This window comes from Hemitrygon akajei, chromosome 9 (assembly GCF_048418815.1).
Source record: "Hemitrygon akajei chromosome 9, sHemAka1.3, whole genome shotgun sequence".
NCBI lineage: Eukaryota > Metazoa > Chordata > Chondrichthyes > Myliobatiformes > Dasyatidae > Hemitrygon > Hemitrygon akajei.
The window spans coordinates 106,575,618-106,593,462 of NC_133132.1; positions in this window are offsets into that span (position 1 = coordinate 106,575,618).

Consider the following 17,845-nt stretch of genomic DNA (forward strand, 5'->3'; position numbering starts at 1 on the left):
AGAATAGCATCGGCTTTCAATTATGTAAATTATTACTCCGGAATAGAGCAACAGAATCTGGCGTACTGATCTTTAAAGTTAAAACAGAACCGACATGATTTTATGTAATTGAAATCACCAGAGTTTCAAGTTATTAATCAAAGTTTTAACACCTTTTCTAGGCTGTTTTTAAAAAAAAATATGGCTAAAGATAAAGGTTACCTTGTCACATGCACATTAAAACATACAGTGAAACACATCATTTGTGTCAAACAATATACTCCAACCCATCGTTTCAGTGTATTTTGCATGTGTATATGACAGAGCTCTTTGCATATTCATACAGTAGATATATCTCATGCAGGGAAAATGAAATCAAAATTGTGATAGTCACTCACTAGAATGCTTGAAAGTAACCTCAAAGCTGTTGATGGGTTCATAAAGGGCTTAAGAGTTTCACAGAAGGGGGCACAAATGACGAGCGATGTATGAGGCAATGGTAAATAACAGTGAATGTGGAGAACCGTCAGGAGCTTGCCATAAACTGAAGGCAAGATAATTACTCAGACTCTTAAAATACTTAAAGACAAAGCAGAAAATCTAAGGTAAATACATTGAGAAAGCACTTTATTAAGTACATCTGTACACATGCTCATTAATGAAAATATCTAATCAGCCAGTTGTGGCAGCAACACAATGCTTAAAAGCAACCAGACATGGTCAAGAGTTTCAGCTGGAAAGAAACGTGATCTAAGTGACTTTGTCCATGGAATGATACTGCTGGTGGTTTGAGTATCTCAGAAACTGCTGATTTCCTGCGAATTTCATGCACAACTGTCTTCAGACTTTGTAGAGAATGGTGTGAAAAACAAAAAAAAAATCCAGTGCGCAGCAGCTCCATGGGTAAAACTGCTTTATTAATAAGAGAGATCAGAGGAGAATGCCCAGTCTGGATGAAGCTGACAGGATGGTGTCAGTAAACAATCATACTTTACAGCAGTGGTGTGCAGAAGAGCATGGTGGATCAAAACTTGAAGTGACTGGGCTACAGTAGCAGAAGACTACACTGGGTTCCACTTGTGTAACTAATATGTTTGAGAGCAGAGGAACGGTAACAGTGTAGAAGGAAAGGGGTTAGGAACTGAGCAAGAGCTGAGCTCGAGTGTGAATAAACATTGAAGATGCTAAGGGGAGGATTGTTGGGTTTGGATGTGGATATCTGAATTCAAACCATGTAAGGTAGGTGCACAGAGGGCCAGTCAGAGATAGTACAGAAACACACCCTTCTGCTCATTACATCCGTGCTGCCCAAACTCATATTCCCTCTATCAGAACTTGGTCCATAGTCCTGATGACATGTTGCCTTTTTGGGTCCTCCTGCTGGCACTACTAATAAATTAACATCAAAACAGAAACCAAAATTAATGTTTAATATGATACAATAAGCACAATCCATGAGCATTAACATTCCATAGAGGCCAAATGCAGAAAAATACATTGACAATATTCTGGGACATCATTTGGTTAAATAAATGTGATGAATTTCTAAGTCTTTAATTAGGTTTGAAGGAAATTTAACACGGATTCACAGTGGAGCAATAATCTCACACCAATCACCAACAGTATTCAGCAAACTTCCAGAATGAGTTAGTGACAGGGCAGTGGGCAGTTTTCATTAGCTAGACTCATGCATTCCACATTAAAGCACAACAGTGGATTCATTTGTTGTGACAAATAGTAATTCAACAGATGAAGATAAAGGCAGGTTTCCACATTTAGATTGGCAAATGAACATGGTAAGTGATTTTCACTAAATTTACTGGACTGTATAAATGAATATCGCATTTACTTAACTCATATTAAAATGCACATTGTTAAACAAGAATTATCATTGATTTCTTCTGCATAAGTTATATTTACTGTTTGCATATGCAATGAGTCACCAGCTCTGTCATAAGCACATACACAATGCTACAAACTGATTGGTTTGCATCACTTACAACTATAAGACTAGGAATAAAGTACATTTCTCTCAAAAAGCATTCTCCTAACATTAAACTACAATTTACTTCTAATAACTTATTCATATTTGTAAGAGTTTATAATGTTCTGATTTAAATTGAACTTTCTGAGAAGTTTCCCAATGAAGAGGAAAATCTCCCAGGACCAGTGTTAGTCTGTAGGAAGACATTAAATGTGTTCAGTTCAGGCCTCCTTATTATAGGAAGGATGTGGAAGATTTCGAGAGGGTACAGAGGAGATTTACCAGGATGTTAATAAGGATCTGGGTTTTCCATGGCAGGGAATCTATAGCATTATTAGACCTGCAGAAGATATTTAATATTGTATGTAATAATTAATGAATACAGCTAATCCTGTTCCAAGATACTTCCCTCTTCACCATGAAGATGGTAGGAATGCAATTCATTTTGGAGTTATAATATTTGACATAAAAAGAAAAATGCAAACAACATTCATTTCATTAATGTCTCTTATTCCACAGGCAATGCCCAACTCATTTTTAGACCCAGATCATGTAATTATGAGATTATTTCATCTGTGTGTTAGATATAGGGATGGAGATTTCACAGGTGCTGCTCACTGGAGCAATTGTTTTGCTGGAAGTCCAGATGTCTGGTACTTCTGAACACAATATTCCAACCCTGGTTAGCCCACACTTGGAGTGTTGTGTTTGGCTATGGTCCCCTCATTATAGAAAGGGTGTGGAAGCTTTTGACATGGTCCAGCAGCTTTAACAGGATGCTATCTGGATTGGAGAGCGTGCCTATTGAGGCTAGTTTGAGTCAGCAAAGGCTTTTCCCTTTAGAGCAGAGGATGAGAGTCTACTTGATAGAGGTGTACAGGATGGTAAGAGGCATACATAGTCTCTGGTTGTCTGCTCTATTTCCCTTGACAAATATGACTAAGACAAGGGGGCCTAATTTTAAGGTGATTGGAGGAAAGTACGTTTGTAAAATGTTGGCAGCCATCAGAAGTAAACTTTTTATACAGAGAGTTGTGGGAGCATGGAATGTATTGCCAGGTGTTATGGTAGAGGGAGATGCATTAAAGATATTTAACAAACTCTTATATTGGCTCATGGATGATAGAAAAATGGATTGATATGTGGTAGGGAAGGCTTGGATTAATCTTAGTGTAGATTAAATGGTCAGCATAACATCATGGGTTGAAAAGCCTGTACTGTGCTGTTATTTTCTATGCACTAACTTCAGAAATATGAAATAAAACATCCCTAAAGAAATCTCTACAGTTCATAGTTTTAAGTGACTGGCTCCTCATCTTGTAGCAATGTCCCATGTACTTGTCTCTCCCAATCTGTGAATATCTACCCTCTTAAAACTCCTCTGGATCTTAGGTGTTTGAATATGGTGACCCCTTCATTCTTATAAACTCCAATTATAAATCTCAGTCACAATTTCTATCACATATAACGGTGTCCATAAATATATTGGGTTGTAATACAGACTCATTCCAGTCATGAATCTCCACTCAGGATTCAATCTGCTTATATCTGACCTAAATCAGCAGTAAAGTTTTTGACCTTAATGTCCTCCTTAACACATAAGGAACATTTGACGGCTTTGGGCCTGTGCTCACTGGAGTTAAAAAAAACTGGGGGGTGGGGAGGTGAGATCTCATTGAAACCTAAGGAATATTAAAAGGACTGGATAGAGTGGACATGGAGAGGATGTTGCCTATAGTGAGGGTATCTAAGACAAGAGGGCACAGCCACAGAATAGAACAATGTTTGTTTAGTGCAGAGATGAGGCAGAATCTCTTTAGCCAGAAGGTGGTGAATCATTGGCACAGAATGCTGTGAAGGCTAAGCCATAAGGTTTACTTAAAGTGGAGATTTATAGGTTTGTGATTAGTATAGAATCAAAGGCTGCATGGAGTAGGCAGAAGAATGGGGTTAAGAGAGATAATTTATGAGCTATGATGGAATGGTAGAACAGACTTGATGGGCCAAATTCTGTTCCTTTATCTTATGGTCTTATAGAAATGCAAGACACTCAGTTCAAGGGAATTGGGACATGAGTAATAAATGGTGTCTGATCACATACTTATCAATAATAAACAACTTTGAAATGTAGATTCCTGAATTCTTGCAGCTTTAGGGTGGTCTGTCTAATATGTCTAAATATAAATAAATATTCATGCTGATTTAAAAAGAATTATGTTAAGTGCTTTTTTCACAATTGTTTAGTAGTTCTGTTTCATATTTCCTCCTTCATTAGTTTTAAGATAAAAACATAATTGCAATAATTTCAGAGTTTTTATATTCACTGACATTTGCAGTAATTACCTTAACAAGGCTATAAACAAAAAAAAAGCTTATTAATATTTTTGTCTCTGTTAATTAATTCATTTTGGAAGGGTAATGGGTGATTCAATGAGCTGAAAGAGAATAGAATGTAAAATGCCTAAGTCACCATCCTGTTGAGAAATCTGCCCAAAAGAAGGAGCTTATTTTCTAAGGTTGGGGTTTTTCTTATTCATATTTGAGGAAGCATGGTAGCATAGCAATTAATCTAATACTGTTATAGTGCCAACAACACTGTTTCAATTCCACTGCGGTCTGTAATGGGTTTCTGCTTTCTCCCTATGACCTCATGATTTTCCTCTAGATGCTCAGTTTTCTTCCCACATTCTAAGGACGTAGGGGTTAATGTTAGTATGTTTGCACCAGAAACATGACAATAAGCTATCCCCAGCTCAATCTGGGACTGTGTTGGTCATTGATGCAAAAAGTGCATTTCACTGTATGTTTTGATGTTTCAATATACATGTGACAAATAAAGCAAAATTTTAAAAACCACAACTCATATACCTATTTTGATATTATGCTTGGATCCTTAATTGGTCACATGGGTGTAACTGGGCGGCGTAGGTTTGTTAGAAGGGCCTGTCACGGTGCTGCGTCTCTAAATAAAAACATAAAAATCTTGTTTCTCCTGGAGATGCTGCTAGTTGCACAGTTGATAAACAACAATCCTTAGACAACTAAGGGAGGATTCTCTGCATCTTACTGTAAAGCCAGTTCCAAGGGTCATAGAATCGTACAAGCCAGATACAGGCCATTTGTTTCATTGAGTCTGTGCAGATCATCAACCACCTATCCAAACTATTCCTACAATAATCTGATTTTTTTTTAATGTTCTACACATTTCCTTCAACTGATTCTCAGATTCTAGCACTCACTTGTATACTGGGGACAATCAGAATCAGGTTTTATATCACTGGCTTATCTCATGAAATTTGTTGTTTTGCGGCAGCAGTACATAGCGATACATAACAATAAAAAAACTATAAATTGCACTAATAAATGTACTTAAAAATAAGTTAAGTAATGCAGAAAGAGAGAGCAAAAACATCTGCGGTAGCATACATGGGTTCATTTTCCATTCAGACATCTGATGGCAGAGGGAAAGAAGCTGTTCCTATAGTGATGAGTGTGCATCTTCAGGCTCCTGTACCTCCTCCTTGATGGTAGCAATGAGAAGTGGGCATGTTCAAGATCCTTAATTATGGATGCTGCCTTTTTGAGGTATCGTCTTCTGAAGATGTCCTTGATGTTGGGAGGCTAGTGCCCATGATGGAGTTAGCTGATTTCACTATGTTCTGCAGCTTTTTCCAATCCTGTGAAGTGGCCCCTCATTACCAGATGGTAATACATCCAGTTAGAATGTTCTTCATAGTACATTTGTTGAAATTTGCAAGTGTCTTTGGTGTCACACCATGTCTCCTCAAAGTCCTGATGAATTATACCATTTACAATGGCCAATTAACCCACTGACCCACACATCTTTGAGATGTGGGAAGAAACTGGAGTACCCAGGAGAAACGCACACAGTAACGGGGAGAATGTGTAGACCCCACATAGACAGCTTCTGCATTTAGGATTGAATGGGGGTTGCAAGGTCTATGAGGTGGAAAGACTACCAACTGTGGTACTGCACGCATCCCGGGTATATGGACACATGGACAGCAGTTTTACAAGTTCAAGCCCTTGTCATTTACAGCTCTGGATCGTCCAGAGGCCTTCCACTGTGTGTCAGTAGCCTGCACCCTCCACAAACGGTGGTGTTCGTTCATGTACCTTTCTTTGAATCTGAAGACAGAGTATTGCTTGTAAATTACATTAAAATAGTGAATAGAACATAGTGCATCACAGAAAAAGACTGCCTCAACATTGAGCACGTCTATAATGAACATTACCACAAGAAAGCAGCCTCCATCATCATGGGCCCTGACTATCCAGCCGATGCTCGCTTCTTGATGCTGCCGTCCGGAAGGAGGTACAGAAGCCTTGGGTCCCACATCAGCAATTTCAGGAACAGTTATGATGCTACAACTATCATCCTCCTGAACCAATGTGGACAACTTCATCGACTCAACTCTGAAATTATTCCACTATCTATGGACTAACTTTCAGGACTCTACAACTCAAGTCCTCAATTTTATTTATTTATTTGTTTGTTTCATTTTGCAGTTGTGCAACTTGTCATCTTTTGCCCATTGTTTGCTTGTTAGTCATTGCGGATAGCTTTTCATTGATTCTATTGTACTTTTTTCCACCGTGCATGCCTGCAAGAAAGGTTAATTTCAGGGTAGTATATGGTGACATATATGTACGTAGTTAAATAATAAATTTACTTTGAAAACTTGAACATTAAAGTAGTTGGAAAGATGGTTGTTGCTTGCATTAATACAGAGCCTATAAAAAGTATTCACCCCATCCCCCCAGAAATTTTCCTGTTATATTGTTTTACAATATTAAATCCCAGTGGATTTAATTTGGCTTTTTTGACACATGTCAACAGAAAAAAGACTCTTGTGTCAAAGTGAAAACAGATCTTTACAAAGTGATCTAAATTAATTACAAATGTAAAACACAAAATAATTGATTGCATAAGTATCCACTCCCCTTTAATATGACACACCAAATCATCAGTGGTGCAGCCAATTGGTTTTAGAAGTCATGTAATCTGTTAAATGGTGATCACCTGTGTGCAGTCAAGGAGTTTCAATTGACTTTAGTAAAAATACACCTGTGTCTGGAAGGTTCAACTGCTAGTGAGTCAGTATCCTGGCAAAAACTACACCATGAAGATAAAAGAACACTTCAAGCAACTCTGTGAAAAGGTTATTGGAAAGCACTAGTCAGGAGATGGATACAAGAAAATTTCCCAGTCACTGAATATCCTTTGGAGTACAGTTGTCAATCATCAAGAAATGGAAAGAACACAGCACAGCTGTAAATCTGCCTATAGCAACCTGTCCTCAAAAACTGAGTGAATATGTAAGAAGGGGACTGAGTGAGGTCACCAAGAGACCTGTGACAACTCTGGAGGAGTTACAAGCTTCAGTGGCTGAGATGGGAGAGATTTTGCCTACAACAACTGTTGCCTGGGTGCTTCATGAGTCACTGCTTTATGGGAGAGTGGCAAAGGGAAAGCCACTGTTGGGGGGGGGGGGGAACTCTCAAAATATCAACTAGAGTTTTCCAGAAGGCATGTTGGAGACTGTGAAGTTGGCTGGAAGAAGGTTCTATGGTCAAAATAGAGGTTTTTAGCGATCAGACTAAAAGTAATGTTTGGTGTAAGCCAAACACTTCACAATCAAAAACACACCATCTCTACTGTGAAGCATGGTGGTGGCTGCATCATGCTGTGGGGATGCTTCACTGCAGCAGACCCTGGAAGGTGTGAAGGTAGAGGGTAAAATGAAGGTAGCAAAATGCAGGGAAATCCTGGTGGAAAACCTGATGCAGTGTGCAAGAGAACTGCTACTTGGGAGATTTATTTTCCAGCAAGACAATGACCCCAAGCATAAAGCCAAAGCTACACAGGAATGGCTTTAAAGTAACAAAATGCAAGTCCTGGAATGACCAAGTCAGAGTCCAGACCTCCATCCAATTGAGAATTTGTGGCTGAACTTAAAAAAGGGCTGTTCACTCAAGATCCCCATGTAATCTGACAGAGCTTGAACAGTTTTGTAAAGAATGGGGAAAAATTGTATTGTCCAGATGTGCAAAGCTGACCAAATCCACATAGACTTGAGGCTGTAATTGCTGCCAATGGTGCTTCTACTTAATACTGGCTTAGAGGGTGAGTAATTGTGCATTTCATTGTTTAGTGTTTAATAATTATAATAATTTTTTTGAATTGGAATTTTATTTCTTGCATCAATTTCACAATATGAGGGAGTAAAGATCTTTTTGTTGTGTATCCATCACAATAAGGAAGGGAAATATGGGAGGATATTGGCCAAATACTAAGATTATATACGTAACTGTTTTGTATACATGTATGTGCAGTCAGAGACAAAGCAATCAGCTCAATATGTATTGATGAATCTGATGGCCTGGTGAAGGAAGTTGTCCCAGAGTCTGTTGGTCCTGGCTTAATGCTACCGTACTGTTTGCCAGCCGGAAGCAGCTGAAACAGTTTGTGGTTGGTGTGGCTGGAGTCCCTGATAATCCTCTGGGCCCTTTTTACACACCCACTGCTTTAAATGCCCTGAATAGAGGAAAGTTTACATCCTCAGATGTGCTTGGCTGTCCGCATCACTCTCTGCAGTTCCCTATGACTGAAGGTGGTACAGTTCTTGTAGCAGGAGGTGACATAGCCAGTCAGGATGCTCCCAATGGGTCCCCTGTAGAAAGTCCTGAGGATTCAGGGACTTGTGCCAAATTTCTTCAGCAGTCTGAGGTGAAAGAAGCGCTGTTGTGCCTTTTTCACCATACAGCCGGTATGTACAGTTCAGTTGAGATTGTCTGTGATCTGTATACCAAGGAACTTGAAACTACACACCCTCTCAACTACAGTCCCATGGATGTCAATATGGGCTAGCCTGTCTCTGGTCCTCCTGTATTCTATGATCAAATCCATTTTTTTCAACATTAAGGGAGGGGTCTCTCTGGCGCCACTGTGTCAGGGTGTTGATTTCTCCTCTGCAGGCTATCTCATAATTGTTGGAAATTAGGCCTATCATTGTTGTATCATTTGCAAATTTGATCAGTAGATTGGAGTTGTGCATAGCAACACAGTCATGGGTGTAGAGGAGGGTGCACAGGACACAGCTGGGGGGGGGGCTTCTGAGTTGAGGGGGCAGGGGTGCAGGTACCCATCCTAACCACCCAGCGTTCCGACAGGAAGACCGGGATCCAGCTCCTCAAGTTGGGGTGCAGGCCAAGGACTCTGAGCTTCTTGTTAAATCTGGGGGAACTGTAGTGTTGAATATTGAAATGTGGTCCTAGAACAGCAATCTAATGTACTCGTTCACCTTCTCCAGATGAGTGAAGATGTTGTGTAGTGCATCATCTGTTGATTGGTTGTGTCGATAGGTGAATTTTAGGAGGTCCTGTGTGGGTGGTATCATGCTGTAGATGTAGTCCTTGACAATGTCCTTGAGATTTAGACTAATTTGTAGAAATTGGTTTTCACTTTGACACAAAGTGTTGATCAGTGTCAAAAAAGCTAAATTAAATCCACTGTGATTCAATGTTGTAAAACATGAAAATTTCCAAGTGGGGGTGAATACTTATTATAGGCACTGTAATTACTCTACATTAGACCTTCTGAGTATGATTGCTACTCCCAAACAAACCTAGCCTCTACCCTTGCAGTATATCACCCTCATTGCCACGTATTGTAATTTTGTTTAATCATCTCCTATTGTGGCAGTATAGATTTTTAAAAAAACTCTGAAAATCCAGCTACAACACACCCACTTTCTATCCCACTTGTTACAACATCAAATTACTCTTCACTCTGCATTAAACCTGTGTGAAAAGGGAATTGTGCCAGTGGACTGACACATAGCAAATGGTGATTCCTACAATAATAATTTTTAAAAAAATTGAGCAAATCTACAGCAATTGGCTTAACATAGGTGGTAGAAGAATAAGGGATTCATTTTTCATTCCACTTGTTACAACATCAAATTACTCTTCAAAATATTAGTCTAAGATATTTTCCTTAAACAACACACTGCTGGAGAAACTCTGCAAGTCAGGTAGCATTTATGGAGGAGTATAAGCAGTCAATGTTTCTAGTTAAGACCCTTCATTTAGACATCAAGATGAAAATATTTTCATTACAACGATGCCTACATGTACTTGAACATATCCCAAAATAACTTGTCACAACTCGTATTGTGTCAACTTAAAAATGGTTCTACCAGCATGTCAACTTTGCACCCAGAGGAGAGAATGTATTAGACCTGGTTTATACCGATATTCACTGTGCCTATAAGGCTATTCCCCACCCTTAACTTGGATACTTGGACCATATTCATTTTACTAATCCCTGCATACGGACCGCTGGTTAAATGAGTTAAACCAGTTCACACGTAGAGCAGGGCTTGGTCAGAACATGGCACTGCAGGACTGCTTTGAAAGCATGGACAGGTGTATATTCATGGAGGTGACTATCTACAATCATTATATCAACATTGATGAATATATGGGATTGGTAACTGGCTACATAGGAAATATATTGAGGATGGTACCACGATTAAATGCTACACTGCCAGGACAAACCAAAAACCATAGCTAACAGCAAAGGTTCTGCACTGGTTATGGATTTCTTCAGATCAGGGGACAGCAAGAGCAGTACTCTCCATCCCATCAGGAAGTTGAAGCATGAGCATGACAGACACCTTTATGACTTCAGGGACAGATGGCTCATGTGGCAAGGTATACAAATCATAAACAATAACAAGTCCACCCTGTGTCTCAATGTTAATGATGCCTCCTTACCTGGCAGGTAAACCCTTCTATGCACGATTTGATAAAATGAATGATGTGAGATTCCACCCCCTCCCCCCCACCCCCGATGAGCAAGCATACTGTCTGGCTGCTGCCAAGGTGAGGAGAGGAGAAGACCGGTCAGGAAAAACCTATGCAAAGCTGTGAGGCTGGATAACCTTCCTGGTTGGATGCTGAGAAACAAAGTAGCCCAGCTAACAGGAGCCTTAACAGACAATTTTAATATCTCTTTGAAATGGCCCACTGTCTCTGTAGATTTCAAGGCAGCCACCATCATTCCAGTGTCCTACAGAGGGACAGTAAATGGATTAAATGCTTACTAATTATAAAGCGTTCAGCAGCTGATAAAAGATTGCATAAAATCCCATCTCCTAACTATATTGGACCCTCTCCAGTTCAGCTACTGGTCAAACTGGTCTACTAATGGTGCCATAGCCTTGGCCTCCACTCCTACCTGCCCACCTAGAAAATGATACATCACATCATAGAACATAGATCATATCTTGGGATGTTATCCATATACTTTCAGTTTGGTGCTGAATATGATCCTTCAGTGGCTGATGGGTAAATTGTCCTCATTCTGACTCAACACCTCTCTCTGTAAATGAATCTTGGACTTCATGACAGAAAGATCCCAGGCAATCTGAGTTGACAGCAACATCTCAAACTCCATCACTCTAAGCACTGGTGCACCCCAGGGTTGCATGCTTAGCCTGCTGCTGACTCTTGACTGCACTGTCACATCCAGCTCAAACTGCATCACAAAGTTCGCTGATGATACTGCAATGCTTGACCTCATCAGCAACAATGATGAACTGGCGTACAGTGAGGAGGTAGAGAGGCTTGTGAAATGGTGTGAGAACAATGCGTCTCGACGTGGACAAGACAAAGAGATGATAGTGGATTTCGGGAAGGTACAGGTTGGCCATTCTCTTTTGTATGTCATTTGCTCTACCATGCACAGAGTGAAGAGCATGAAGTTTCTTGGTGGGCCATCTCAACATCTGCTCACTCGTCAAGAAGGAACAGCAGCATCTACACTTTTTGAGGAGATTAAGGCATGCAAGGCTCCGCACCCCTATTCTAACAGATTTCGACAGGAGCAGCATCAATAGTTTCCTGTCTGGCTGTATCATTGTGATGTACAGAAGCTGCAAGGCATCAGAACACTACAGAAGATAATAAAAACTGCTGAGTGAATCACCAGGGCCTCTGTCCCCTCTATAAGTGACATTTACTGTGTGTTTTGCAAAGGGCCCATAACATTGTTGAGGATCCCTGCTACCCATTCCACAATCTCTTTGACCCACTGCTATAGGGAAGGAGGCACAGAAGCATCAGGACTAGGATTGTCAGATTGGGGATCAGCTTCTTCCCTCAGGCTGAGAGATTAATGAATACCCTGCCATCACTGAGGTCTCTTCACTAGGACAGCAAGCTGTTTATTGTTTACCTGTGCTGCGTACTACATGCAATTTGATTGTATTAACTTATTTATGGTAATATTTTGGTCCAATGTGCTGTATGTGATATGTTTTGTGAGTGCATTGTAGTTCAGAGGAATGTTGTTTCATTCCATTGCATATATGTACAACTAGATGGCAATAAACTTGAACTTGATGCTGCTTGAACTGTTGCCTCCCTCCAGCTGATTAGTTGATGTTGGATATGATTTGTTCTCTCATTAGTTCCTCAAAGTGCTTCTCTAGAAAAGCATCACGTGTGTTCCATGAATTTGCCCTCCACAAAGCGGTCACTGAATGGACACATCAAATAAACCATCCTGCACAGAGACTGAAGTTTCCCTTACTTATTAATCAGTCAGGAGACTAATAGATAGCATAGGGAAAATATCTTGTATTCAAGCACATAGATTAAAGTTCCACAACTTGTGAACTCGCTTTCAAGGCCTTTATAACTCGTGTTCTCAGTATTATTTGTTTACTTATTTTTTTATTTGTAAAGTTTGTCTTTAGCACATTGATTACGAATCTTTATAGCTTTCATTGATTTTTTTTGTACTTCTGTTTAATTCTCAATGCCTTCAAGAAAATGAATCTCAAGGTAGTGTACTGTATGGTTATGTACATTTTGCATACTTGGATAATAAATTTAAATGCTGGTATATAGACAACTCCTAATGAAAGGTCTAAGCTCAAAGTCAGCTGTTTATTCTTTTTCATGAACTGCTGAGTTCATCGCCTGACTGACCTGCTAAGATCCCCCAGTATTTTGCAAGTGTTTCTTTGGATTTGCAGTGTCTCTTGTGTTTATAATAAATTTACTTTAAATTGAGGCTTAATTTTACATGTCTGAATTTTTTTTTTTACACAAGTTGATTGTGGACTTGAGAAAGGAGAAGTCAGGAGAACAGGTATCAGATCTCATTGGATATAGCAGCTGGTCGGAATGTATTCTCCTCTTTCAGAATGCATCACAAATTCTACACACAAAGTGCACGTGTATCAAAAAAAGTAGAAACTTGTTTAAAGTTGGTTTGCTCTAAATTTCAACCCTAACTCTCAAAACATCTTCCATTTCCGCCCCCCCCCCCCCCACCGACTCTTTATCAGTTTATTTTATTCCTGGTCTTTGTTACACCACTTGCATTTGTTTTGGATGATGAATCTTTCCAATAACTCTGAAGGGATACTGCCACCAGATGATATTTATACCAAGGGCCCAAAGCATTGTTGAGGATCCCTCTCACCCATCCCACAATCTCTTTGACCCACTATTGTCAGGAAGGAGGTATAAGAGCATTAGGACTAGAACTGCCAGACTAGGTAACAGCTTCTTTCCTCAGGCTATAAGACAAATGAACACACTACCACCACCAAAGTCTCTACACTAGGACAACAAGTTGTTTACTGGACAGTTTATTGATTACCTGTGCCGAGAGCATCAAAAGGTATTCCAAAAGCAACTCCATGGGTTTGATACCGTGTTGAAGCTGGACTGAGGAGTTTCGAGTGGGTTGGCTCAGATGGTGTTCACTGCTGAGGGTAGAGCTTTGGAACAGAGATGAGAAATTTCTTTTGCCAGATGGTGGTAAACCTATGGAATTTCTTGCCACGGACAGCCGTGGAGGACGTCATTGGGAATATTAAAGCAGAAGTTCATAGTTCATAATAAGTTCATTATTATGGCGATAAGGCAGGAGAATGGGGTTGTGAGGGACAATAAATCCGCTATGATTGAATGGTGGCACAGACTCGATGGCTGAATAGCCTAATTCTGCTGGTATGTCTTGTGGTCTTGTTGTACGAGAGTCTCTTAAGTGCAGAGTCCCAATCCATCGTTATTCCAGCAGGAACTCTACAGGTTTGGCTACTGAGATTCCAGGAGCAATGATCCCATTCCATTATTCTTGCATGTCATCTTCAAACAACTGCTCATTGTGACATTAGAAACAAGACCTGTCTTTGCATACGAACACAAAAAGCTGAGGAATTCAGCATGTCTGGAACATCTTTGGAGAGGTATTAAGCTTAAGTTTTGGCTGAGACCCTTCATCAGGACTGGAAAAGGGGGGGGGGGAAGGTGGAGGGAGGGGAAGGAGTAAAAGCTGATAGGTGAGAACAAGGGAGGGGGAAGGTGACTGGGTTGATGAAGTGAGAAGGTGGGAGATAAATGGAAAAGACAAAGGGCTGAAAAAGAACAGATCTGATAGGAAAGGACAGTGGACAACAGAAGAAAGGGAAGGAGGAGTGTCACCAGAGGGTGGTAATGGGCATATGGGGTGAAAGCAGGATGTGAGAGGGTAACTAAAATGGGGAATGGGCAAATGGGGGGGGGGGGGAACAAAAATTACTAGAAGTTAGAGAAATGATGTCACCATTCACATTTACATAGAGCCTTCTGCACCCCTAAGATGCTGCAATGAATTAATTTTTGATGATTCTTTGCCTGTGGAAATGCAACACTATCATCACTGTAAGATTAACATAACAACTGTTATGCTGCAGTCCTTAACAATTATGAACAGTTGTGAATTGATAATGGGTATTAAGTTGGATACATCAATACAATATCAGAGTTTTCGAAGTGGGCAACCTCTGCATGAAAAATGTATTTAGAAATTCCATTGAGATGTAAGACACACACAAAAGTTAAATGTTAAAAACAGTCCTTAATTGTGCTGTTTGCATGTTCTGCTATTGTAATGAAAATCTCTTCAAAACCTGAAAAAGTGTGCTCTGAGCACTTCTGTTCCACAAATAGAACAGGGATTAAATTGATTTGCCACTGTAAATGGGCCTGGTGTCAAGGTGCATAATTAATCTGTTCATTCAGTGTAACATCGAGAGTGTGGCGGTTTTGAGCTGCCTTCAGTCCCAGCAGTGTTCAGTGGCTCTTGTCAAGGATCAACTTTATTCTCCATACACATTTGCATGTGTTAGGAATTTGCTGTGGTGTTGATCAGTGTGGCATGCAACAAAAAAGGCAACATCCAACAATTGTGATGGTTGCCCACCGTATCCAACAGTGACAGGATACTGGGAGAGTTTTTAAAGGGGAAAAGCTGTTGCACTGGGGCATTTCCACTCTCTTGACCTCTGAAGTCCAGCTCCAGTTATATAATCACAAACTGGGGACTTCCTTGGTTGCAGAAGATCACCTTGGGTGCCAGATAAAGGATCAACTTCATTTGCCATATACGTTTACATTTATTAGGAATTTTATGTTGTGTATTGGTAAGGGTGAAATTTACAACAAAAATCAACATAAAGCAATCAAAGAATTGTATAAAGAAAAAAGTTAGCAGTTAAAGTATAGATATGAAATAAAATGTACATAAATATAGATACCAGTGTGTATTTACAATGTAAACAGCATAATGAAAAGTAGTTTAGTGTTTACAGTGCAGTGAATGGAGATAGAGGGGGAGAGGGAGAGGTGAATGAGGATGGTTCATTAGATTAACTGATTGGGAGAAGAAACATTTTTAATATGGCGTAGTGTTTTTGTTTTAAAAGCCCAATAGTGCTTACAGAAGGGAGTTTTTGGAAAAGGACATTTTCTAGATGGGTAATGTCTACAATGATTTTTCTTGAGCAATACACACAAAATGTTGGAGGAACTCAGCAGCAGTATCTATGCAAATGAATAAACAGTCTTCCATTTCAGATCAAGTCCATTCATTAGGACTAGAAGTCTTTCTGGTTTCTTCTCCTTTTTCACCACCCCTTCTTTTCCAGTCCTGATGAAGGGTCTTTGCCAAAGATCATTGACTGTTTATTCATTTCTGTAGATGCTGCCTGACCTGCTAAGTTCTTCTAGCCTTTTACGTGTGTTGCTCTTGATTTACAGCATCTACAAAATCTTTTGTATTAATGATATTTCCTGCTCGCTTCTTTGTTCTGGATATCGACTAGTCTTGCAGTGATGTAGACGGAGGCCAATGACCTTTTCTGTTGATCTGATGGCTCAGTAGCTTTTGTACTGTATATTGTTGGAGGATTAGCTGGGGAAGTCCAATAATGTTATTGCCCAGACTGCACGTTTCTCTGAAGACAACACTACATTGAATCAGAATCACCATTTTAATAACACTGGGATATAGAGTCGTAGAAAAATACAGTACAGAAATAGGCCCTTTGGCCCATCTAGTCTATGCTAAACTATTTAAACTGTCTATTCCCATTGACCTGCACCATGACTATAGACCTCCATACCCCTACCATTCATGTACCTACTTAAGCTTCTCTTAAACATTGAGTTTTCTTGCACCACTTGTATTGGCAGCTCATTCCATACTCTCATGACACACCCTCCTGACTCTGAGGTGAAGAAGTTTACCCCATGTTTCCCTTAAACTGTTCAGCTTTCACTTTTAACCCATGACCTCTGGGTGCAGTCCCACCCAACCTCAGTGGAAAAGCCCTGCTTGCATTTACCTTACTATTCCCCTCATAATTTTGTATACATCTCTCAAATCTCCTCTCAATCTTCTATGTTCCAAGGAATAAAGTCCTAACCTATTCTTTCTTTCCTTATAATTGAGGTCCTCCTGACCTGGCAAAATCCTTGTAATTTTTTTTCTGTTATCTTTCAATGTTTTTTTACATCTTTCCTGTAGGTAGGTGACCAAAGCTGCACACAATATGCCATATTAGGCCTCACCAACATTTTGAACAACTTCAACATAACATCTATCTCCTGTACTAAACACTTTGAGTTATGTGCCAAAAGCTTTCTTTGTGACCCTATCTACCTGTGATGTCACTTTCATTGAATTATAGACTTGAATTCTTAGATCCCATTGTTCTACCACACTCCTTAGTGTCCTACTGTACATTGTGTAAGACCTACCCTGGTTGGTCCACCTGAATAGCAACACATCATGCTTGTCTGCAGTAAATTCCATCTGCCATTTTTTTTTTTTCCCCCAGCCCATTTTCTGCAGTACCAGATCACGTTGCAAGCCATGAAATCTTTCCTTGCTGTGCACAACTCCTCAAATTTTGGTGTCATTTGCACATTTGCTGATCCAGTTAATTACATTATCCACATCAATGATACAAATGACCAGCAATAATGAGTCTACTGCCAGTCCCTGTAGCACACCATTAGTCACAGGCCTCCAGTCAGAGAGCCCGCTCTCTGGATTCTCCCACAAATCCAATATCTAATCGAATTTACTACCTCATCTTGAATGCTGAACAACTGAACCTTCTTGACTAACCTTTTATGCAAGATGTTGTCAAATGCCTTACACATAGAAAACATCCACTGCTTTGCCTTCATCAACTTTACTGGTAACTTCCAGGAAAACTACAAGTTTGGTTAGACTTGACCTAGTACACTTGAAGCCATGCTGACGATCATTAATCAGTCCATGTCTATCCAAATAATTACAGTGTATATCCTGTCCCTTAGAACACCTTCCAATATCTTTCCCACTGCTCAAGTCAGGCTCACTGGCCTATAAACCCCCGGTTTATTTTGGAGCCTTTCTTGAACAGTGGAACAATATTGGCTGCCTCCAATCCTCTGGTACCTTGCCTAAGAATGATTTGAGTATCTCTGTTAGGGCCCCAGCAATTTCTGTACTTTCCTCCCACAGGG